Below are 25,759 nucleotides of genomic sequence, written 5' to 3'. Positions count from 1 at the left end.
CAGCTTTATGTATCGTGGGAGCAAACGCTGTTGCTGTCAAGATAAATAAATCTGCGCTGCAGGTGAATGGCGTACCTGAAAACAAAAAAATTGTTAAAAATAAAACACAATAAAACATTGCAGAATAGAATACACTAAAAAAGAGTAGAACAATAGAGAGAGAATAGAGAGAGAGAACAATAAAAACAACAACTATTTTTGTTTTTTTTTATTTTATATTTTTTTTGTTTTTTACTTTTTTTTTTTACACTTTTATTTGTAACTGTAACTGTAACTACAACGGTTCGGTTCCAGGTTCGGGTCTCTCAAAATGCGATGGCATCTTGGTAGACCCTGTGAAAGTGTGCCTAGTCTGTGCAATGCTGTACCCTACGCTAAAACTCCACTATTGTATGGTAGCGTTCAAAACATTCACCAATGCAAAGAACAGGATTGTCAGGACAGGAGGGACAATAATAACGGGTTTCACGCCTATATCTGCGCTTTCTGCAGACACAACATTTTCTTTGGGGGGCTCGTTGGGTAGGGGTACTCGGGAGGACATACGGAAAATGCCTCTCATGCAGTCGGCTTACTGCATTTGGTTAGGGATGGTGAGGTGGAGCACTGTCTGGAAACAGAAGGGCTCTGACGATCTCTTCCTGGCATTTAAGGAAGGATCCAGTCCATCCTGAAGCACTGTATAGCACATGAGCGTTCAGCAAAGCCAATTGAAATAAGTATACAGACACTTTTTTATACCAGCGTCTGGCCTTACGGGCAACTAGGTACGGCGCCAACAACTGGTCGTTGAGGTCCACCCCTCCCATATTTTGGTTATATTCGTGGACACAGAGGGGTTTCTCCACAACACCAGTCGCCGTAGTAATTTGGACCATTGTGTCTGCATGAAGGGAGGTAAGAACGAAAACATTCTTATTATCCCTCCACTTCATAACGAGCAATTTATTACACTTCAAGCAGGCTCTCTCCCCCAGCCTAAGACGGGAATCTACAAGCCGCTGGGGAAAGCCCCAGTGATTAGATTCTACGGTGCCACATGCTCCAATCTGATTATCAAACAAGTGACTAAAAAGTGGCACGCTCGTGTAATAATTGTCCACATACAAAGGGTACCCCTTTCCAAATAAGGGCGACACCAAGTCCCACACAATCTTGCCAATGCTTCCTATGTAGTCCGGGCAGTTTGTCAGCTCTACGTGACTATCTTTGCCCTCGTAAACCATAAAACTACATGTATAGCCTGTGGCCCTGTCACAGAGCTTGACCCGTATCTGGCACGCTTGTTGGGAAGATACTGTTTGAAAGACAAGTGACCAGAAAATGTAATCAGGGACTCATCAACGCAGAAAACTTGATGGGGAATAAACAAGTCTGCAAAACGTTGGTTGAAGTGTATTACGAGGGTCCGAATTTTGTAGAGCCGATCGTATCCAGAGTCTCCACGAGGACGACAGAGTTCGTTGTTGTTGAAGTGCATGAACCGCAAAATCTGCTCGTATCGTGCCCTGGCCATGGAAGCAGAGAACACGGGCATATGGTACATTGGGTCAGTGGACCAATATGACCGCAACGTACTCATTTTAACTATGCCCATGTTAAGGGATAGGCCCAGAAAGGTCTTAAATTCAGAGACCGTAATTGGTCTCCAATCTCTGGCAAGGGAGGACTGGGGATTAGTGGCGATGTATTGACCAGCATACAAATTGCTTTGGTCCACAATAGATCTATAGAGATCTTCTGTGAAAAACAACGAATAGAAATCAAGTGACGTAAAATCAACTGTTTCCACCTGAATGCCGGGTTGGCCAGTGAATGGGGGAAGGATGGGTGCTGCAGAAGTGGTGGGCTCCCAATTCGGTTTGGCGAATTCTGCAGGAAGGACACTATGGGCACGACGGGCCTATCTTTGTCTTCTTGGTGGCAGCGGGACACTACTTGTGCTTGCCACCTCACCAGCTTGAACTGCACTTATGGGACTCGCCACGTCACCACGTGATACTGCAGTGCTGGATGTACGACCAGGGTGTACTAGGCCGCTGGTGCTTGCCAGTTCACCAGAAGGAATAGCGGCGCTAGTACTTCTCTGCTCCATACGAGAGCCCTGCGGTTCTTGCACCTCAACAACTGCAGAAGAAGTTCGGGGTCTGGTACGCCTGACCTCGGCAGGGACCACAACTCTGTCATCAGAGCTATCTGTCATGGAGCCGCTGCTGTCTACAGGATCGTATTCTGAGCCTAAATCTGACAGATGAGCGACTTCCTCTTCACTATCTGTCATGCTCAAAAACGTGTAGACCTCTTCACTAGTGTACCTTCGATTTGCCATTTTGGGCTCTAAATTTACTGGTACACTAGTGAGACTCACAGGTAAAAAAGCTCCTGACTATCAGCAAATGTAACAAACGCTACCAAAAAAACAGTTAGCGATCGTAGGGATCAGGCTTGACTCTGCGAACGCTGCAGTTATGTGTTTAGTGTTTTGTAAGTGACAGTGATCGATCGATACTGCACTTGTGTGGGCTGGGCTGGGCGGAGGGGCAAAACGCAGGTGCTAGCAGGTATCTGGGCTGATCCCGCTAACACTGCGTTTTTGGGAACCATAAACTGCTGGGGACGCTAGTATAGATCTGATCAGATATCGATCCGTTCAGATACTATACCACTAAGGGAGGTGTATGCTGCGTGCGTGGGTGTTAGCGGTACTGGCACTAACCTGACGCTGCCTGGGGCGATGCAGACCCTATCTGATCCTAAAACCTAACTGATATCACCCACCAGGCGATCAGGGGGTTAAACCTTTAATAGGTAATAAACGGCGGGTGCCCTGACACTATAAAGAAAAAACAAACTAACTAACCAGCGTCACCCGTAACAGTTATACAATGATCACTGGTGAAAGGCTTAACTAGGGGGCAATCAGGGGGTTAAAACCTTTATTAGGTAGAATATGGGGGTACCTGACGCTATAAAAATTTGACGGTGAACCAAATACTTACCTGGCTAACTAGCGTCACCAGTGACACTAATACGGCAATCAGAAAAAAGATCGCTTAGTGACACTGGCGACAGGGGGTGATCAAGGGGTTAAACCTTTACTAGGGGGGGTTAGGGGGGTACCCTAGACCTAAAAGGGGCCTACCACTAACTGCCCTACCACTTATAACAGTCACAAATGACACCAATGCAGTAATCAGTAAAAAAAAAAAAAAGAAAACACTGCTTTTGGTGTCACTGTGACAGGGGGTGCAGAGGGGAGATCGGGAATGATTGGGGGGGGGGGGTGATTTGGGTGCCTGAGTGTTCTACTGTTAGTGTAGTGTTGTGCAAACTTATTTGGATGTCTTCTCTCCACGGCGCCGGAACGAAAAGACCACAGTACAAAAATTTTTTACAGCGCACACATACAAGAATGACATTTCCTGCAGGGCTAGTTAAAAACACCTGAACACCTGAACATATTCAAAAAATACAGGGGTTTGGTCACACTATATGATCATATAGTGCTAAGCCCACTTACTGCGACAAAGTACCCCGAATTAGTGGGTCCTACACTAGTAATAGAATGGAAGATCCTTTGTCTCAACCATGGGAGCTGAACTCCTATATGTGGGAGAACTGAAAGGGATACATCCTAAACACTGGTGGCCACTAAATAGGAGGTAATGAGGAGGGGGAGGGGTGCTCCAGCCTAAAAACCTGGTCAGGGCCTATTACAACATACAAGAACATAATTGGGGGGCACACCATACAATGCATTTAAATTCAAGATGGTGCTGCTATAAGACCTACAAACAGTACAAAAAATTTTACAGCGCACACATACAAGAATGACATTTCCTGCAGGGCTAGTTAAAAACACCTGAACACCCGAATATATTCAAAAAATACGGGGGTTTGGTCACACTATATGGTCATATAGTGCTAAGCCCACTTACTGCGACAAAGTACCCCGAATTAGTGGGTCCTACACTAGTAATAGAATGGAAGATCCTTTGTCTCAACCATGGGAGCTAAACTCCTCTATGTGGGAGAACTTAAAGGGATACATCCTAAACACTGGTGGCCACTAATTAGGAGGTAATGAGGAGGGGGGAGGGGTGCTCCAGCCCAAAAACCTGGTCAGGGCCTATTACAACATACAAGAACATAATTGGGGGGCACACCATACAATGCATTTAAATTCAAGATGGTGCTGCTATAAGACCTACAAACAGTACAAAAAATTTTACAGCGCACACATACAAGAATGACATTTCCTGCAGGGCTAGTTAAAAACAAAGGATCTTCCATTCTATTATTAGTGTAGGACCCACTAATTCGGGGTCATTTGTCGCAGTAAGTGGGCTTAGCACTATATGACCATATAGTGTGACCAAACCCCCGTATTTTTTGAATGTGTTCAGGTGTTTTTAACTAGCCCTGCTGGAAATGTCATTCTTGTATGTGTGCGCTGTAAATGTCATTCTTGTATGTGTGCGCTGTAAATTTTTTTGTACTGTTTGTAGGTCTTATAGCAGCACCATCTTGAATTTAAATGCATTGTATGGTGTGCCCCCCAAATATGTTCTTGTAGGAATGAAAAGACCAACACAAGGAGAGGTGACATCACTTCCTCTGCCTCTGTTTACATTACAGAAGCAGAGGAAGCTTTTCATTTGTCAGGAGTGATCGCGAGGGGGTGGCCATGAATCGATGGCCTCCCCCTCAGCACGGATCGCTCCTGAAGCGAATCCGACCACCACAGGCACCGGGGGGGTGTCCGGTCGGCAAGTGGTTAAGATGTGTAGTTCATCGCACCACTGACAGGTGACTACTCCGGTCCCAAACAATTGGCTGTCAGCAGGCTCTGCAAAGCCTCATGATCTGTTCCTGGTTGGCTCACCCAGGCAGTAGCCCCACACAGTAATAGGTCCCTTTGGGTTCCAATGTGGCCAAATAACACTTAGTGACTCAGTCCCAAGGTCCTTGGTATGGTACAGATACCCAGCGTTGGGTCTGCCCTGCTCCAGATCCCCCCGCCACACACAAAAAGTCAACAGCAGCTAAGCCTTTCAAGGATATATGGGCGCAGACACACCTGGTAGCAGAAAGCAGGTCCCCACTTACTGGCTCCAACCTTAGGCTCCATTCGCACTTTACAAAAAAAAACATATTGCCAATATCTCACTAGTTTATTGAACACTGTGAGGCTAGTATAGACGTGATCACTGTGTCCCAAATAATTGCTAACTCACCATAACTTGACAGTGTGATCCAAGTGACCCAGAAACAAGCATGAAGAATTTGGGAGAAAGGACCCCAGATAAGGAAGTCACAGCAGGACCGTGCAGCTTAATCAAAGGATACTTTTATTCAAAAATTAAGAATAGAAAAAACACTGGGTTAAAAAAGTCCACCAAAACCTGCACGTAGGTCAACATTTAAAAAGACAACGTTGTCTTGGATAGACACAGCTCCGATCACACAGTACACACACATACAAAGTCACACAATTGGCTAGTATACCATCATATGGCTGCCTGCAAATGTTTCCATTGTCATATACTAATAGGTGGTAAGGAATTCTGGCCCCTTAAAGTGGGGTTCCACCCAAAAGTGGAACTTCCGCTTATTTGTCTCCTCTCCCCCTCCGGTGCCACAATTGGCACCTTTCGGGGGAGGGGGGACAGGATACCTGTCTTTGACAGGTATTCTGTTCCCACTTCCGGGAGTCCGGACAGCGGCCCGTGACATCACCGCGGGGCTCCCTTCTCCTTTCCCTGTCGCCGGGCCAGTAGGAGAGAGGAGCGGAGCCTTCTGCATGCACAGTATGATTACCAGCCGGGTACCCTTACCCGCAATGGCGGCGACAGCACCTGACAGCTGATGGAAACATCGGCTGCGGTGCCAACATCACTGGACTCCAGGACAGGTAAGTGTCCTATTGGTAAAAGCCAGCAGCTGCAGTATGTGTAGCTGCTGGTTTTTAATTTTTTGGGGGCAGAACACCGCTTTAAAGTCTGCAGCAATTAGATATCCAGATGCATCACCAGGCTGAGGATATCGAGCATATTCAATCCTCATCTGGATAGATACAAGTTAAAGGGATTGGATGAAAAGTAGCCCAGGACTCAGCTAGATTAAATAGTCTCTTCAGACTTCACACCTAGACGGTATATATTAATAAGAGTCTATGGGTACATGACACTCATAGGTAGCAGAGATTGTCACCGGCACTGCTAGCAAAGTATAAGACTGTTGGATCCGTTCACCCAACCTGTACACGAATGAAGACCTCTTGAGCCCCTCCCTAGGGAAAGAGAGCCTTGACTGATGGGGGCATGGCTAGGTGCGTGACAAGGGGAACGATTGGTTGGGACATGTGGGATGGGATAGGCCTGAGCTCAGGAAATCGTGTAATTCTGGGAATTCTGGGTCTTTCTGAAGAGTCGTTGGAAGAGCTGCTGTGGACCCTGCACCTCTGCCATGGACACTGACCTCCTGTTGGCCAGGGTCCACGAGCTGGCTCTCCAAGGTCGGACTGAATGGCTATTCTCCCTCCTCACCTCAGTAATGTCCCCCCCTCTCCCTTCTCCACTGCCACCTGCGGGTGTCCTGTTTTCTAGGGCCAGGAGACGTACCTGTCCTCCTTCCCGACTTAGCCCCAGTCCTTCCAGGCCTTCATATTCTGCCCCTACACCGCCGGAGCCCCTGTGGCCACTGGTCCCGGCCCCCCCTCTCCATCCCCCCTGTTGCCAGCCACCGCCGGAGTCCTTCCCGCCATCCGTGCACATTGCAGGCTGGGTCTCCTCCCGCCCGGCCTGCTCCCGGAGCCCCAGAGTCCTCTGGCGGTCAGTAAGGGCTTCTCCAGCCGTCCCACCCCCCCTGCGGGCGCCCGCTCAGCGGCGTGTGCAGGAGCCGTGGCGCTTCCCGCCTCTGATCGCCGCCCGTGGGTGCAAGCTACCTCTGTCCATGGTTTCCCCCCCGACCCTGCCGGTGCTTAACGGGGCAGGGGGGCCACTCGGCGGGCGTCCCGCAGTGCCAGACGCCAGGCATGCCAGTCCGGAGCTTCTGCATGGGCCGCCCCTCCTCCTCCTTCCTCCACGCTGTCTCTCACTGCTGGCGTGTCCCTGCCAGCGTCTCTCCCTGCGCCCAGCTGGGCGGGATATTTGAATAGCTATGCAGTCCATACTTCTGTCCTGGCCACTATGCACCAACATCCCCCTGCACCCGGCCGGGTGTGGAATGGTGGTGCACCTGTCACTCACGCCCTGAAATTAACCCCTGCCTTGCTACATCCCCCTGCACCCGGCTGGGTGGGGGATGGCAGGGCTGCACAGGCTGCTCACCCCCTGCCACTGACCCCTGCTTTCCTGCATCCCCCTGCACCCACCTGGGTGGGGGATGGCAGGGCGGCAAATGCCGCTCACCCCCTGCCGCTGCTCCAGATGCTGCTCGGTTGCCGTCCTCGGCCCCCCGGGCTCCTAAGGTTTGGTGGCCGGACCGCCACTCCTGGACCTTTCCTTCCACCATCCTTCGGCCTCGCCAGCCATCAACATTCCCCAAGAGGATGGACGTCGCCTGCCAGTTCCTCCCACGGATGATCCTGCACTGGGTGTTCCTCCTGGACCTACCGTTGGTCGCCCTTCTTTGGTGGCACATCCGCACCTCAGTGAGTATGATTGTGATTTGATTTGGGGTAGGAACAGTGACGCTGCTGTATCGGGTCAGCCGGACGAATGCATTGTTACGGTCGTAAAATCGGTCCTGTCTCGCATGGGTGTGTCGGGTCCGGCATGCAGTTCGGCGTCGCAAATTTATGGATTTTCTCGCTTTAGTCCCTCCCGATCGAGAGATGAACGACAAATCCCGTCGGGTTGACATTGCGGCGCAGGGCAAAAAGTCTAAGCATCTTCTTCGGACGTTCAGGAACTGGCTGCAGGGGTTCTGTGCTTACTCCGGAGTGATTTGCGAGCGTTTTCCAGAGTTAGCTGCATCACTCTTTTGCTATCTTGATCTCATTTGGGGTGCCTACAAAGTGTACGGGGGGCAGTGTTGGTTCCACTAAACGACACCCAGTTTCGCCAAAAAAAAAGTGTGCAGGAAGGAGTTCCGCTTCGATTGTCAGGACAGTAGCCTGTGGTTATTGCTCATGTGCCCCCACAGGCCTTTGTCCTTTCAGTCCCCAGCCGGCGCTCCCCAAAAAAAGGTCTATGCTGGCTGTTCAACGAGAGCCACTGCAAGTGGTACACCGCGTGCCGTTTTAAGTATGAGTGCTCACTTTGCAGGGGTGCTCACCCAGCCAGCTGGTGCTTCCGAAAGGGAATATAACCTCTTTCCTGGGCCGGGGGCAAGCCTGACATTTCTAAACCGGAGACCCCAGTGATCGTCTCAAAGATGCTTCCCTGGCTAGACCGGTACCCCCCTTCATAGAGAGGCCTTGATCTTGAGGGATGTTTTGGACCATGGTTTTTGGATCCTCTTACTCAGCCGGCGGTGAGTGCCAGCAGCTCCTGTCTGTCTTTGAGGACACCTGTGAGCGTTTGCCATCTCGCTGTCAGCTGACAAGCTAGAGGGTCCTGTGACAGTTCTGGCCTTCTTGGGTATCGAAATCGACACCATGGATTTCCGGCTGCCCAGTGACAAGCTGGCCAGGCTACTCTCCCTGGTCCGCTTGGCAAAAGGGGCTAAAAAACTGCAGTTGAAACAAATTCAGTCTTTGCTGGGTCACTTGGTCTTTGCCTGTCGCGTCATCTGCATGGGAAGGGCTTTCTGTAGACGCCTAGTGTGGGCCAAAAAAGGGGTGGCTGCCCCCCACCATTACTTCCGTATCACCAAGCCCACGCGGGATGACTTGGGCATGTGGCTATCCTTTCTCCAGACCTACAAAGGCCAGTCATGTTGGTTGATGCAGGGGGTACCAAATTCACAGCCCTACTATACACTGATGCGGCTGGCCCCTGTGGTTTCGGTATCTTTTTCCAAGGGCAGTGGTCTTCTGAGTGTTGGCGGGCCTCTTGGGCCCGCATGGATCTTTTGCGCACCCTCACACTGCTGAAGCTTTTTCTGATTTTTTGTCACCATTGAGCTGTGGGGCGAGCGGTTGCGCAATCGCTAGGTGGTTTTCTGGTCCGATAACATGAGCGTAGTACATGTTGTTAATAAGCAGTCTGCCAAATCCCCTCGTGTTGTTGCGGCATTTTTGGTTTTTAAGTGTCTTTAGGTTTATTGTATGTTTTAGAACATGTCCCTGGAACTGCTAATGATATTGCCGATGGTCTCGCTCGATAGTTTCCGGCCTACTTGTGGAACCTCGTTTCCGATGTTTGCTAGACCACCTCCGGGCGTCGCATGTGGGACGAATGGTCCAGGTGTCGGGAGGATGAGTTTTCATCTCGTCCTCACAGGAAAGATGCGTGGCTTTATTTTCTTACCTTGTTCATTTACTTCATAAAGGTTCTTCCGGATCCACGTTTTCGTCGGCTGTGTCTGCTTTGTCTTTCTGGTTTCAGCTCCTTGGGTGGGAGGAGGACATCAAAAAAGCATTCCCTATCCGTCAAGTCCTGCGGGGTTGGAGACGTACGACCCATTCGCCCGACTCCAGGTTTCCTTTACTATTCTCTCCAGTAACCTTTCCTTGTTGCCGTCCTTTTGCTTCTCCTGTTCGAGACCCTTCTCTTCCAAGTGGCTTTCTCGTGGGCGTTTTTGGGGCCTTTCGCATCGGCGAACTGGTTTTGAAATCCACCTCCTCCGCAGGCGGTGTCCTGGCAGAGGTCGTTACCTTCTCTGAGCACTGCGTGTCGTTTTTGTTGCGCACATCATAAACCGACCGTTTTGGCAAGGGCAGAAGGGTTGTTTTGTACCCTTGCGGGGGGGCCCACTCTGCCCTGTTTCTTTGGCCTACCCCTTCCTGTCCTTACGCGCCCCGTCCCCTATTTTCTTTGTCCACGCCGATTCCTCCTCTCTTGGCAGGTTCCACTTCCTGCAGGATTTTCAATACTGCCTTGAAAAACTGGGTCTCCCTTCACGTGACTTTGCGACCCATTCCTTTCAAATCGGCGTTGCCACCGCGGCTTCGGGTATGGGGTTTTTCTGATACTGATTTCAGCGTTTGGATAGGTGGGAATCGTCCCATTTTTCCTTGTACGTCCGCCCACACCTGTTTTAAGATTGCAGATCGTTACCCGGCCATGGTATGGATCGTGGGAGATTCCTTCATTTACTGGGCTGCTCGTCGGGCGGAAGTTCAAAGCTACGGGAAGAATTGGGGTTTTACCTATGATCTCGCCAGGATCCGCTGGCTTGGGCTTCGCGGTTTATGCTGGCCTCAGGTCCTTCCAGAGTGTTTACGCCTTCGGTCCCAAGTGTCTGGAACCATCATCTTGATTCTTCACGCTGGGGGAATGATGTGGATTATACACGTTCTGTGGACTTGATCTCTGCCATCAAGCGGGACATTGCTCAATGCTATGCAGTTTACACCAATTTGGTGCTCATCTGGTCGGAAATTGTGCCTTGCCTGCTGTGGGCCAGGGAATTACCTTGTCCCCGGCTAGATTGCTTCTGTCAAAAAGTGAACGCTCAGGTCGCCAAGTTTGTTCAGCAAATAGGGGGGTTTCGTCATCCGTCACAAGGATCTGGAGAGTAATAATGATGATCTCTTAAGACCAGATGGCGTTCACCTAAATGACATTGGGTTGGACATATTCAACCTTGACCTGCAGCGAGGTGTGGAACAGGCGCTGGCTGCGGTGGGGCGTTCGTCAGTTATTAACTGACGGGTGGTTGACAGTTTTCTTGACCTTGCCAGCAGTTAAAGTTGATGTAATGGGCCCTTGATGGAAAATTGGAAGTAGGCTGTCTGTCCAGCACTTATGGTAAGGACAGGCCCCACTTCCCTCTTTTGGTTAAGTGCTCACAGTACGACTGTGACTGGCACTGGTTAAATATGTTCACATGTTATGTGTTGGAATTTAATAAAGCTGTGGCCTCGCCCTTTCCAACCTAGTGGTTATAAGTGTCTTATTTAATGGAGTAAAGGGCAAGGGTGGTGGGGGATTTGATCCCTTGGTGTTATGTTAAGTGGGACCTAAGCCCATTGCGCCTCAGCAGTCATGAAGGCCTCTTGAGCCCCTCTCTAGGGAAAGAGAGCCTTGACTGATGGGGGCATGGCTAGGTGTGTGACCAGGGGAACGATTGGTTGGGACATGTGGGATGGGATGGGCCTGAGCTCAGGAAATCGTGTGCCCCAGGGAATTCTGGGTCTTTCCGAAGGATCGTTGGAAGAGCTTCCCACCCTCCTGCCCCTTTTTTCCTATGTTTGGTATGTCACAGCTTGCTGTGGTTTTCTTGACCTTGCCAGCAGTTAAAGTTGCTGTAATGGGCTATGGCCTTGATGAAAAATTGGAAGTAGGCTATCTGTCCAGCACTTATGGTAAGGACAGGCCCCACTTCCTTTTTTTGGTTAAGTGCTCACAGTACCAATGTGCTTGGCACTGGTTAAATATGTTCACATGTTATGTGTTGGAATTTAATAAAGCTGTGGCCTTGCCCTTTCCAACCTAATGGTTGTAAGTGTCTTATTTAATGGAGTAAAGGGCAAGGGTGGTGGGGGATTTGATCCCTTGGTGTTACGTTAAGTGGGACCCAAGCCCATTGCGCCTCAGCAGTCATGTATTCACTTCATGGATCAGATGGAGGGAAGTGCAGTCCTCACGAGTGTGTAGCTCACAGGGGACCAGGCTATAGTGATGTCCAGTTTATGAACAAATCGTTCTTTGGAATTGAGTCTTTTCAGTGAACTGGATGAATCGATTCATCTGACTGAACTGATCCTTTTGAATGAGTTCTCTATGCACTCAATAGGAGACAGGTCTGGTAAAATGATCCTAGAGTGAGAGCTCAGCCCGTCCCTGCAACCGATCAGCCAGTTCACAGCACACTGACACTCAGGAACTGGATACAAACTTACAACAGTTCTGAGTCAAGAGTACACCGTACACTGAGTAAAAGAATCATATGAGTCTCAGAACACAGTACACTGAAAGAATCAAAGAAATATGAGTCACCACCAGGAAAACAATACACTAAATCAACGATTAAGTAGCAGCAGTGATAAGGTACAGCCCTTTAAACAAAAAAAAAAATGCAAAAAGAGGTCCTTAAGTGCACTGTGTTCAGACGCCGGACACAATGCGATGCCGGACACAGTGCACTTATGGGAAGCGCCACGTCTATGCAATCATGACATTGCAGACATGGCGCTTCTTTTGCGGGTTTTTATCCGGCCTTGCGGCGCTTTTTTCCGAAGCGCTGAGTAGCTTCTGCCCGGCGCTAGTAATGTGTATTACTACGACGGGCGGTTTGATTGACATCCGTTTGATGTCACTTCCTGTTTTCTCTCTCCCATTGTGCCCGGGAGAGCAGAAACAGGAAGTATGAGGAGCAGAATCGCCGCTGCCAGTGGAAGGAGACATTGCAGGAGAGGACACCACAGCAAGGTAAGTACACAGGCTGGACACAGGGACACAGGCTGGCTGCATTTTATTGGACACAGGCTGGACACAGGGACACAGGCTAGCTGCATTTCATGGAACACAGGCTGGCTGCATTTCATGGGACACAGGCTGGACACAGGGACACAGGCTGACTGCATTTCATGGGACACAGGCTGGACACAGGGACACAGGCTGGCTGCATTTCATGGGACACAGGCTGGCTGCATTTCATGTGACACAGGCTGGACACAGGCTGGTTGTATTTCATGTGACACAGGCTGGACACAGGGACACAGGCTGGCTGCATTTCATGTGACACAGACTGGACACAGGGACACAGGCTAGCTGCATTTCATGGAGCACAGGCTGGCTGCATTTCATGGGACACAGGCTGGACACAGGGACACAGGTTGACTGCATTTCATGGGACATGGGCTGGACACAGGGACACAGGCTAGCTGCATTTCATGGGACACAGGCTGGACACAGGGACACAGGCTGGCTGCATTTCATGGGACACAGGCTGGCTGCATTTCATGGGACACAGGCTGGACACAGGGACACAGGCTGACTGCATTTCATGGGACACAGGCTGGACACAGGGACACAGGCTAGCTGCATTTCATGGGACACAGGCTGGACACAGGGACACAGGCTGGCTGCATTTCATGGGACACAGGCTGGCTGCATTTCATGTGACACAGGCTGGACACAGGCTGGCTGTATTTCATGTGACACAGGCTGGACACAGGGACACAGGCTGGATGCATTTCATGTGACACAGGCTGGACACAGGCTGGCTGCATTTCATGTGACACAGGCTGGCTGCATTTCATGTGACACAGGCTGGCTGCATTTCATGTGACACAGGCAGGACACAGGGACACAGGCTGGCTACATTTCACGTGACACAGGGACACAGGATGGCTGCATTTCATGGGACATAGGCTAGACACAGGGACACAGGCTGGCTGCATTTCATGGGACACAGGCTGGCTGCTTTTCATGTGACACAGGCTGACTGCATTTCATGTGACACAGGCTGACTGCATTTCATGTGACACAGGCTGGCTGCATTTCATGTGACACAGGCTGGACACAGAGACACAGGCTGGCTGCATTTCATGTGACACAGGCTGGACACAGGGATACAGGCTGGACACAGGGACACAGGCTGGCTGCATTATTTAATGTGACACAGGCTGGCTGCATTTGATGCGACACAGGCTGGCTGCATTATTTAATGTGACACAGGCTGGCTGCATTTGATGTGACACAGGCTGGCTGCATTTGATTTGACACAGGCTGGCTGCATTTGATGTGACACACACAGGCTGGCTGCATTTGATGTGACACAGGCTGGCTGCATTTGATGTGACACAGGCTGGCTGCATTTCATGTGACACAGGCTGGCTGCATTTCATGTGACACAGGCTGGCTGCATTTCATGTGACACAGGCTGGCTGCATTTCATGTGACACAGGCTGGCTGCATTTCATGTGACACAGGCTGCATTTGATTTGACACAGGCTGCATTTGATGTGACACAGGCTGTATTTGATGTGACACAGGCTGCATTCGATGTGACACAGGCTGCATTCGATGTGACACAGGCTGGCTGCATTCGATGTGACACAGGCTGGCTGCATTTGATGTGACACAGGCTGCATTTGATGTGGCACAGGCTGCATGTAAGGAGGGACTCCGCTGGGGGCATCTGATGTAAGGACGGAGTTCGCTGGTGACACCTGATGGCATCTGGTGGCAGGCGACGTGGCTAGTGACACGCTCAGGGCTCCCACTGACTCTGCATTATGGTGAGTTGAATGATTTCATTTTATATTACAATGTAATAATAGAAATAATGCGCTTCAATCATCCTGACACCACAACAACCATGGCGCCGGGATGATTGAAGTGCTAACATCAGGTGTTTCGAGTATCTTTATCTGCTGATTGTTAACCACTTCCCGCCCGCCCTATGGCGGATTGACGTCCGGGAAGTGGTTCTGTTATCCTGACTGGACGTCATATGACGTCCAGCAGGATAACATGCCGCCGTGCGCCCCCGTGGGGCGATCGGTGGAGCGGTGTGCCAGTCTGACACATCGCTACACCGATCCTGGTAAAGAGCCTCCGGCGGAGGGTCTTTACCACGTGATCAGCCGTGTCCAATCACGGCTGATCATGATGTCAATAGGAAGAGCCGTTGATCGGCTCTTCCTCACTCGCGTCTGACAGACGCGAGTAGAGGAGAGCTGATCGGTGGCTCTCCTGGCAGGGGGGATCTGCGCTGTTTGTTTATCAGCGCAGCCCCCCCTCAGATCACCACACTGGACCACCAGGGATCGCCACTAGGACCACCAGGGAAGGGGCAACATGTGGATGGCCAGGTATGTACCCCATGGCCATCCACATGTGCCCAGTGTGCCCAATCTGTGCAAATCAGTGCCCACAAATGGGCACTGATTGGCACCATTATGTTGCAGTGATGCCCAGCAATGCCACCCTTAGGGGCATCCCTGTAAATAACCAGTGTCATCAGTGCCACCCATCAGTGTCCATCGGTGCCACCTGTCAGTGCCCATCTGTGCCCATCTGTGCCAACTATCAGTGCCACCCATAAGTAACCATCAATGCCACCTACGAGTGCCCATTAATGCCACCTATGAGTGCCCATCAGTGCCGCCTATGAGTGCCCATCGGTGCCACCTATGAGTGCCCATCAGTGCCGCATACCAGTGCCACCTATCAGTGCCCATCAGTGCCACCTATCAGTGCCCATCATCAGTGGCCGTCAGTGCCACCTCATCAGTGCCACCTCATTGGTGCCACTTAATCGGTGCCCATCAGTGCCGCCGTATAAGTGCCCGTCAGTGCAGCCATATCAGTGCCCGTCATTGAAGAAGAAAATGTACTTATTTACAAAAAGTTTTAACAGAAACAAAGAAAAACTTGTTTTTTCAAAATTTTCGGTCTTTTTTTATTTGTTGCGCAAAAAATAAAAACCGCAGAGGTGATCAAATACCACCAAAAGAAAGCTCTATTTGTGGGAACAAAATGATAAAAAAATTGTTTGGGTACAGTGTAGCACGACCGCGCAATTGTCATTCAAATTGCGACAGCGCTGAAAGCTGAAAATTGGCCTGGGCGGGAAGGTGTCTAAGTGCCTGATATTAAAGTGGTTAAACTTTCTAGAATACACATATTTCTATTGTTGTGTAGGATCTGGGCCTGCTGTCCCTCCATTCCTCTCTCCCCTTTCCCTCTCCATCCCTCATTCATCTCAGACTCTAACCACACCCCCTTTGAGGCACACCCATTTAAGCCACACCCACTAGTTCGCGTAAACCACGCCCATTTTTCGCCTTGATGCGTTTCACGCGCCGCAGTTTTCTTTTTTTATTGCTATGCCACACCTACAAACGCATGCCCTGTGTAGGATCTGGGCCTGCTGTCCCTCCTTGTCCTTCCATCCCTCATTCATCTCAGACGCTAACCACACCACCTTAGAGCCACGCCCACTATTTTGCTGAAACCACGCCCATTTTCACCAAGTGGGAGGGGACAAAAAAGGGCGGGGTCTGGCGCCCCCCCATCCTAAGACTTTACCAGCCACCACTGGTGACTATTTAAAAGCCTTTACAGGACATCAGTTTAGAATTAACCATGAATTAGATTTATAGAATTATTACTCTCACTCTGACATTTGTTGATTCACCTAACGTGTGAAGCAATCATCGTTTCTGTAAACGTGCATTCCCTATGCACATTTATTCACATGCATATATTGTGGTCGGTGGGGATGGTTTTATTTTTTAATTTTTTTTATCACTTTTTTATTTATTTTTTCACTTGACAAGGATCTGCTAACCTTCGGTGAATCAGTCTTCTGATTCAGATCTTTTATTAGGCCGGGTTCACACTGGTGCGACACGACAGCCGTCCTACTTTGGATCCAACTTTGCCCCGCGACTTCAAGCCGATATACGTCCGACTTTCAATGAACGGGGATCCGACTTGGATCCCTGCCAATACCAGGCACTGTGTTTGGTATGAATCCTGAGGGGGAACTCCACGCCAAATTTTACATACAAAAACGGCATGGGTTACCCCTCCAGGGGCATACCAGGCCCTTGGGTCTGGTATGGATCTTAAGGGGAACCCCCTACACCGAAAAAACGGCGTGGGGTTCCCCCCCAAATTCATACCAGACCCTTACCCGAGCACGCAGCCCGGCCGGTCAGGAAAGGGGGTGGAGACGAGCGAGCGCCCCCCCCTCCTAAACCGTACCAGGCCGCATACCCTCAACATGGGGGGGTGGGTGCTTTGCGGCAGGGGGGCACCCTGCAGACCCCCCACCCAAAAGCACCTTGTCCCCATGTTGATGAGGACAAGGGCCTCTTCCCGACAACCCTGGCCATTAGTTGTCGGGGTCTGCGGGCGCAGAGCTTATCGGAATCCAGGAGCCCCCTTTAATAAGGGGGCCCCCAGATCCTGGCACCCTGCGGCCCCCCCACCCCAAAGCACCTTGTCCCCATGTTGATGAGGACAAGGGCCTCTTCCCGACAACCCTGGTCATTAGTTGTTGGGGTCTGCGGGCGCAGAGCTTATCGGAATCCAGAAGCCCCCTTTAATAAGGGGGCCCCCAGATCCCGGCCCCCCACCCTATGTGAATGAGTATGGGGTACATCGTACCCCTACCCAGTCACCTAGGGAAAAAAGTGTCAATAAATAAGACACACTACACAGGTTTTTATAGTAATTTATTAGACCGCTCCTAGGGTCTTCTTTGGGTCGACTTTGAGGGTCTTCTTCCGACTTCTCCACTCTCTTCTCCCGGCGTCCAGTTCTTCTCCCGGTGTTCGGCCTCTTCTCCCAGTGTCCGGTTCTTCTCCTGGTGTTCGGCCTCTTCTCCCGGTGTCCGGCCTCTTCTCCCGGTGTCCGGCCTCTTCTCCCGGTGTCCGGTTCTTCTGCCGGGCTCCTCCGCTATCTTCTGCCGCTCTTTTGCTAGCGGTGGCCCGGTCTTCTGCACCATCTTTTCCCCCCTTTTCTTCTTCCTATGTTGACATGACGCTCTCTCCCGCTGTAATGTTGTGTGAGCGCTCCGCAGTGACTTATATAGGTGGTGACCCCGCCCCCTTATGGCGTCACAGTCCCAGCATGTGCAGGGACTGTGGCGTCATAAGGGGGCGGAGTCACAGGGTGACATCACCCGGTGACCACGCCCTATGCCTATATAAATGGTTGCGTAGCTCGCACACAGCATTACAGTGGGAGAGAGCGTCGTGTCAGCATCGGAAGAAGAGAAGAGGGGAGAAGACTGCGCAGAAGACCGGGCCACCGCTACTAAAAGAGCGGCAGAAGATATCGGAGGAGCCCGGCAGAAGAACCGGACACCGGGAGAAGAGGCCGAACACCGGGAGAAGAGGCCGAACACCGGGAGAAGAGGCCGAACACCGGGAGAAGAGGCCGAACACCGGGAGAAGAGGCCGAACACCGGGAGAAAAGGCCGAACACCGGGAGAAGAACCGGACGCCAGGAGAAGAGGCCGAACACCGGGAGAAGAACCAGACGCCAGGGGAAGAGAGCGAAGAAGTCAGAAGAAGACTCCCGAAGTTGGAAGAAGACACCCGGAGCTGTCTAATAAATTACTATAAAAACCTGTGTAGTGTGTTTTATTTATAGACACTTTTTTCCCTAGGTGAATGGGCTGGGGTACGATGTACCCCATACTCGTTCAGATAGGGTGGAGACCGGGATCTGGGGGCCCCCTTATTAAAAGGGGGCTCCCAGATTCTGATAAGCTCCGCGCCCGCAGACCCGACAACCAACGGCCAGGGTTGTCGGGAAGACAAGGTGCTTTGGGGTGGGGGGCCGCAGGGCACCCCCCTGCCCCAAAGCGCCCACCCATGTTGAGGGCATGCGGCCTGGTACGGTTCAGGAGGGGGGGCGCTCGCACGTCCCCACCCCCTTTCCTGACCGGTCGGGCTGCGTGCTCGGATAAGGGTCTGGTATAGATTTTGGGGGGACCCCCACGCCGATTTTTCGGCGCAGGGGGTTCCCCTTAAAATCCATACCAGACCGAAGGGCCTGGTATGCCCCTGCAGGAAAACCCATGCCAGTTTTTTATTTTAAATTTGGCGCGGCGTTCCCCCCCTTAGGATTCATACAAGACAACTGTCAGTACTGCCTGACGGTCATTGGGAAAGGAAAAAACACATTATTCCTTTCCTGATGAGCGAAACCAGCTCGGCGCTGGCTCCCGCGATGGGGCTCGCAGGTGTCAAATCTCGCCGATAACAACGGCGGGATTGACACAATATCGCAGTCACCTACTGTAGGTGTAGCCGGGGTGTGCCAGTGTGTGGAGCCACATCATCTGTGATGTCAGAACATCACTCGCGTGGTGTAGGGAACCTCCTACATGTTTCACCCAATGAACTTGAGCTTCGTCAGGGGTGGAAGGTGCATATTGGGTATGTCTTTTTATAGTGTTTTCAGAAGTGGAAATTTGCAAATCACCACAAGATGTCACTCTCACCATCAACATTACTTGAACACATAGCAGATTATTTTGCAAACTGAATTAAAAGGACATACAGATGGTTATATGTCCGCTCAATCATCTCCTTACATAGCCTATCAAGTTAAGAATTATGGCATACAGGTTATTTGGCACTCTTTATTTGTTTAATTAATTTTAGGGGTGACATTCAGGAAAAGCAAATGCACATTAAAAAAATAGTATATCGTGGTCCTGTCTCAGAATCCAGCCCTTTTGGGCGGAGGTCACGACCTTCATTGAAACCTTGACCATGATTCATGTTCCCCTGAATGTATAGATCTGTTTGCTTGGTCTGGTGGGCTCCTTGGCAGAACACTAATAGGACTTCTATTATTTTACGCTAGGAAGGCTCTACTCATTAAATGGAAACAAACGGAGATACCTACTTTGAATACATGGAAATCGCTGATCAACTCAGCAGTGCCACTATACAAAGAGGCCTATCTCGCCAGATGCTGCCCAGCCAAGTTTGACAAAATATGGCGCGTATGGTTAGAATCAGACATCACGAACGAAACACAATAGGCATTGTTCCCGTTGATTGTCTACTTCAGCTAAAAGTCTTGTAGCAGTGAAGACCTAATTTTACCATTATCTGAAGGTTCTCCAAAAGGTGTTAATCTCAACCTCAGCAGCTCTTCCCGATGTGGTCGCCTGAAATACATGATACCCTGTCCTCTCAATCTTAATGACACCAGTATTTTAAGTTATAGAAGTTCTATAGATAAGTATAAATGTAAATAATTGTTTAATGGTTGTTACCTCAGCCGGGGTATGCCCAGAGGCTGTATTATGTAACTTTTTTTTTGTTTTTGTTTTTTTATGCAAACTCAATAAAAAGAATTTTCAAAAAAAAAAACAAAAAAAATAGTATATCAATTATAGATGGGAGGAGCTGGCCTAAATCAAAGACGTATCAGATCATCTGATGATCACATCTCACTGCTCTAGGAAGGCTTGAAAGTTGCATTCTGTATTGAGTCCAGAGGGAATGAAAGTATTTAGCCTGTATATCCACATTTTTTTTTCAAACATTCTTTTCCAAAATCACTTCTGTGTGATGGCAAATTTAATGTGTAAATGCCTTTGACTCATTAATAATTAAAAGAAACAGATGCGCTAATCTATAAGAATATTCACAGTGCAAAAATACACGACAAAAATTTAAGGGCATAAAATTCCACTCCTATAAAAACAAGTGTATAAAAAAAAATTGGCTGAAATGACTCAAGTGAAAAATATACAATTCAGTTCATAAAAGGTGCAAAAAAAATGTGCATAAAAAGATGTGCATGAAAAATGTCAAACTGACAAACCCTTATACAAAGGGAAACTGAGTGAACCAAATATGTGAAAAATGTTGTGCTCTTCAAGGAAATTGGGTGAACCAAATATAAGAGAACTTCAGTGCTCTTCAAAACACAAAGACTTTAATAACCCATCACCACATAGATTCACATCTTACCAGATACCTTAGTTTCAAGCATGGATAATAATCCCACCATGCTCCAACAGACTGAGCTGTAAAAACTAACCAAATTTCAGATAACAGCGGTATCAGACACTGGATAATGATCCCATCAGGCTCCAACACCTTAAGCTGTAAAAGTGGACCTGGTTTTTCAATGGACGCAGGAATCACAGTATCTTTGGAAAAGCTGATATCCAATCTGGCAGCTCAAGGATAAATCCCAGAGCATAAAGGAAGAAGAGGATAGCCTCACAGTGCAATATGTTTCAACAAAAGGGTTTATTAAAACAGCACACTACAAAAATTACATCAACTTACATCAAGGCAACCAAACATCAGCAAAAATTAATCCACATAAAAAACAGAGTGGTGGTTTGCACCAACTAGCTCAAACGGTTAGACGCCTTTGACTCATTCCCTCAGGTCTCCCACCATAAAAATTTCACAAAGTGTGCCACTAAGGGGCTCACCTCTTCCTTTTTTTCTCCCTTTTTGGCATTCTTAATGCTTCTCAGGGCCGATCCCAGACGGGGTGCACGGGGTGCAGTGCACCCCAGCGCCAGAGAGGTGGGGGCGCTGTAGCGCCAGAGTGCTCCCTTCCCTCCTCCTCCTCCTCTTGTTTGTGTCCTGCGGCGCCTCTCCGCTGGTGTTCTAAGAAGAAAGGCGCCTCTGTATTCAGTGCTCAAGCCCCTCCCTCCTTCAGCCAGCCGAAGATGAGAAGGGAGGCAGAGCGGCTGGTCTCTGTGTGGAGAGAGACCAGCCGTGCAGTCACAGTGAGTGATGTCGCGCGCGCGGGGGGGGGGAACGGAGCGGAGCGGTTCGTGCTGACACATTCTCCTCCTCTTTGTGTCTCTCACTCCTGCTGTGTACTCTTCTGTTCTCTACCCGGGCGGCGCGGCTGCACACTCTCCTCTCCAGCTGCCGCCAGGGTGTTTTTATGTACTGTACCCTAATGGAGGGGGGTCCTGCCCTGGGGGGTCATTACTAATAGAGGGGGGCTCTGTCCTGGGGGGGCTGTAGTAATGGAGGGGGGGGCTCTGTCCTGGGGGGGTCTGTACTAATGGAGGGGGGTCCTGCCCTGGGGGTCTGTAGTAATGGAGGGGGTCTCTGTCCTGGGGGGGTCTGTAGTAATGGAGGGGAGTCTGTCCTGGGGGGTCTGTAGTAATGGAGGGGGGCTCTGTCCTGGGGGGTCTGTAGTAATGGAGGGGGGTCCTGCCCTGGGGGTCTGTAGTAATGGAGGGGGGTCCTGCCCTGGGGGTCTGTAGTAATGGAGGGGGGGTCTGTCCTGGGGGGTCTGTAGTAATGGAGGGGGGTCTGTCCTGGGGGGTCTGTAGTAATGGAGGGGGGCTCTGTCCTGGGGGGGTCTGTACTAATGGAGGGGGGGTCCTGCCCTGGGGGGTCTGTAGTAATGGAGGGGGGCTCTGTCCTGGGGGGTCTGTAGTAATGGAGGGGGTACTCTGTCCTGGGGGGTCTGTAGTAATGGAGGGGGGCTCTGTCCTGGGGGTCTGTAGTAATGGAGGGAGGTCTGTCCTGGGGGGTCTGTAGTAATGGAGGGGGGGTCTGTCCTGGGGGGTCTGTAGTAATGGAGGGGGGTCTGTAGTAATGGAGGGGGGCTCTGTCCTGGGGGGTCTGTAGTAATGGAGGGGGGTCTGTCCTGGGGGGGTCTGTAGTAATGGAGGGGGGCTCTGTCCTGGGGGGTCTGTAGTAATGGTGCGGGGCTCTGTCTTGGGGGTCTGTAGTAATGGAGGGGGGGCTCTGTCCTGGGGGGTCTGTACTAATGGAGGGGGGTCCTGCTCTGGGGCGTCTGTAGTAATGGAGGGGGGCTCTGTCCTGGGGGGTCTGTAGTAATGGAGGGGGGGCTCTGTCCTGGGGGTCTGTACTATTGGAGGGGGGTCTGTCCTGGGGGGTCTGTAGTAATGGAGGGGGGTCTGTCCTGGGGGGTCTGTAGTAATGGAGGGGGCTCTGTCCTGGGGGGTCTGTAGTAATGGTGGGGGGCTCTGTCCTGGGGGGGTCTGTACTATTGGAGGGGGGTCTGTAGTAATGGAGGGGGGCTCTGTCCTGGGGGTCTGTAGTAATGGAGGGGGCTCTGTCCTGGGGGGTCTGTACTAATGGAGGGGGGCTCTGTCCTGGGGGCGTCTGTACTATTGGAGGGGGGTCTGTCCTGGGGGGTCTGTACTAATGGAGGGGGCTCTGTCCTGGAGGGTCTGTACTAATGGAGGGGGGGCTCTGTCCTGGGGGCGTCTGTACTATTGGAGGGGGGTCTGTCCTGGGGGTCTGTAGTAGTGGAGGGGGGCTCTGTCCTGGGGGGTCTGTACTAATGGAGGGGGGTCTGTCCTGGGGGGTCTGTACTAATGGAGGGGGGTCTGTCTTGGGGGGTCTATACTAATGGAGGGGGGGTCTGTCCTGGGGGGTCTGTATTAATGGAGGGGGGTCTGTCCTGGGGGTCGTTACTAATGGAGGGGGGGTCTGTCCTGGGGGGGTCTGTACTAATGGAGGGTGGGGTCTGTCCTGGGGGGGTCTGTACTAATGGAGGGGGGTTTTCCTGGGGGGTCTGCACTGAGTAAGGTCTGTACTGAGGGAGGGGTTTATACTTAGTGCGGGTTCTGCACTGATGGAGGGGGTCTATACTTAGTGGAGGGGGGTCTGTACTGAGGGGCGACTATAGTTGGTGGAAGGTGGGGTGACCCCAACCCTAGTGATGCCAATGCAGCTGCAGGCTCTTCTTTCCCCCCTCCCTCTCCCCCCTCCCTCTCCCCCCTCCCTCTCCCTCTTGCGCACGCTGCTGTACTAGTGAGCAGCGCTTGCCAGCACAGCTGCCCACTATGTATCTTCCCCTGCCTTCATATACCCAGGGAAGAAACAGAATAGAAAAAGGAGCAGAGAAGAGGATTGTGGGACATGTAGTCCCGAGGACTGGCAGCCCCACTGTAACACGGAAACTGCAGCTCACACAGCATGCTCAGCTAAATGGGAGAGAGAGAGATACAGGAGCCTGGGAAAGCTTTCAGGGAAGTACACCCAGGACTCCAGAGGGAGAGGGCAGTGCTGAGGGAACACCATCAGAGAGAGAACCCCGCTGACCTGCGCCACCAGAGGGAAAGCCACACAGCCTAGCGCCATCCCTGGCAGAGAAAGGAATGGAGTCATTGCCGGAATATAGATCTGGGCTTTATCCAGCGGAGTCGCCACGGGCAATTCAGAGTGAGCTGACTCCTGATCAGAGGAACCATCGCTGTATCGCTGGGTCAGGTGAGAGGGCCGATCGGCCATTATCTACTAACGTTCATAGGAAATGCAGTCTCTGATCATCTCCTGTATTATGTCTGCAGTCTCTGATCATCTCCTGTACTATGTCTGCAGTCTCTGATCATCTCCTGTACTATGTCTGCAGTCTCTGACCATCTCCTGTACTATGTCTGCAGTCTCTGATCATCTCTTGTACTATGTCTGCAGTCTCTGACCATCTCCTGTACTGTGTCTGCAGTCTCTGACCATCTCCTGTACTATGTCTGCAGTCTCTGATCATCTCTTGTACTATGTCTGCAGTCTCTGACCATCTCCTGTACTGTGTCTGCAGTCTCTGACCATCTCCTGTACTATGTCTGCAGTCCCTGATCATCTCCTGTACTATGTCTGCAGTCCCTGATCATCTCCTGTATTATGTCTGCAGTCCCTGATCATCTCCTGTAATATGTCTGCAGTCCCTGATCATCTCCTGTACTATGTCTGCAGTCCCTGATCATCTCCTGTACTATGTCTGCAGTCCCTGATCATCTCCTGTACTATGTCTGCAGTCTCTGATCATCTCCTGTACTATGTCTGCAGTCTCTGATCATCTCCTGTACAATGTCTGCAGTCTCTGATCATCTCCTGTATTATGTCTGCAGTCTCTGATCATCTCCTGTACTGTGTCTGCAGTCTCTGATCATCTCCTGTACTGTGTCTGCAGTCTCTGACCATCTCCTGTACTGTGTCTGCAGTCTCTGACCATCTCCTGTACTGTGTATGCAGTCTCTGACCATCTCCTGTACTGTGTCTGCAGTCTCTGATCATCTCCTGTACTGTGTCTGCAGTCTCTGATCATCTCCTGTATTATGTCTGCAGTCTCTGATCATCTCCTGTACTATGTCTGCAGTCTCTGATCATCTCCTGTACCATGTCTGCAGTCTCTGATCATCTCCTGTAGTATGTCTGCAGTCTCTGATCATCTCCTGTATTATGTCTGCAGTCTCTGACCATCTTCTGTACTATATCTGCAGTCTTTGATCATCTCTTATATCCTGTCTGCAGTCTCTGATCATCTCCTGTAGTATGTCTGCAGTCTCTGATCATCTCCTGTACTATGTCTGCAGTCTCTGATCATCTCCTGTACTATGTCTGCAGTCTCTGATCATCTCCTGTACTATGTCTGCAGTCTCTGATCATCTCCTCTACTATGTCTGCAGTCTCTGATCATCTCCTCTACTATGTCTGCAGTCTCTGATCATCTCCTCTACTATGTCTGCAGTCTCTGATCATCTCCTCTACTATGTCTGCAGTCTCTGATCATCTCCTGTATTATGTCTGCAGTCTCTGATCATCTCCTGTACTATGTCTGCAGTCTCTGATCATCTCCTGTACTATGTCTGCAGTCTCTGATCATCTCCTGTACTATGTCTGCAGTCTCTGATCATCTCCTGTATTATGTCTGCAGTCTCTGATCATCTCCTGTATTATGTCTGCAGTCTCTGATCATCTCCTGTAGTATGTCTGCAGTCTCCGATCATCTCCTGTAGTATGTCTGCAGTCTCTGATCATCTCCTGTAGTATGTCTGCAGTCTCTGATCATCTCCTGTATTATGTCTGCAGTCTCTTGTCATCTCCTGTACTATGTCTGCAGTCTCTAAACATCTCCTGTACTATGTCTGCAGTCTCTGATCATCTCCTGTATTATGTCTGCAGTCTCTGATCATCTCCTGTATTATGTCTGCAGTCTCTGATCATCTCCTGTATTATGTCTGCAGTCTCTGATCATCTCCTGTATTATGTATGCAGTCTCTGATCATCTCCTGTAGTATGTCTGCAGTCTCTGATCATCTCCTGTAGTATGTCTGCAGTCTCTGATCATCTCCTGTATTATGTCTGCAGTCTCTTGTCATCTCCTGTACTATGTCTGCAGTCTCTAAACATCTCCTGTACTATGTCTGCAGTCTCTGATCATCTCCTGTATTATGTCTGCAGTCTCTGATCATCTCCTGTATT

Source organism: Aquarana catesbeiana, linkage group LG01, assembly GCF_042186555.1.
Source record: "Aquarana catesbeiana isolate 2022-GZ linkage group LG01, ASM4218655v1, whole genome shotgun sequence".
Classification (NCBI taxonomy): domain Eukaryota; kingdom Metazoa; phylum Chordata; class Amphibia; order Anura; family Ranidae; genus Aquarana; species Aquarana catesbeiana.
This window is presented reverse-complemented; position numbering follows the sequence as displayed.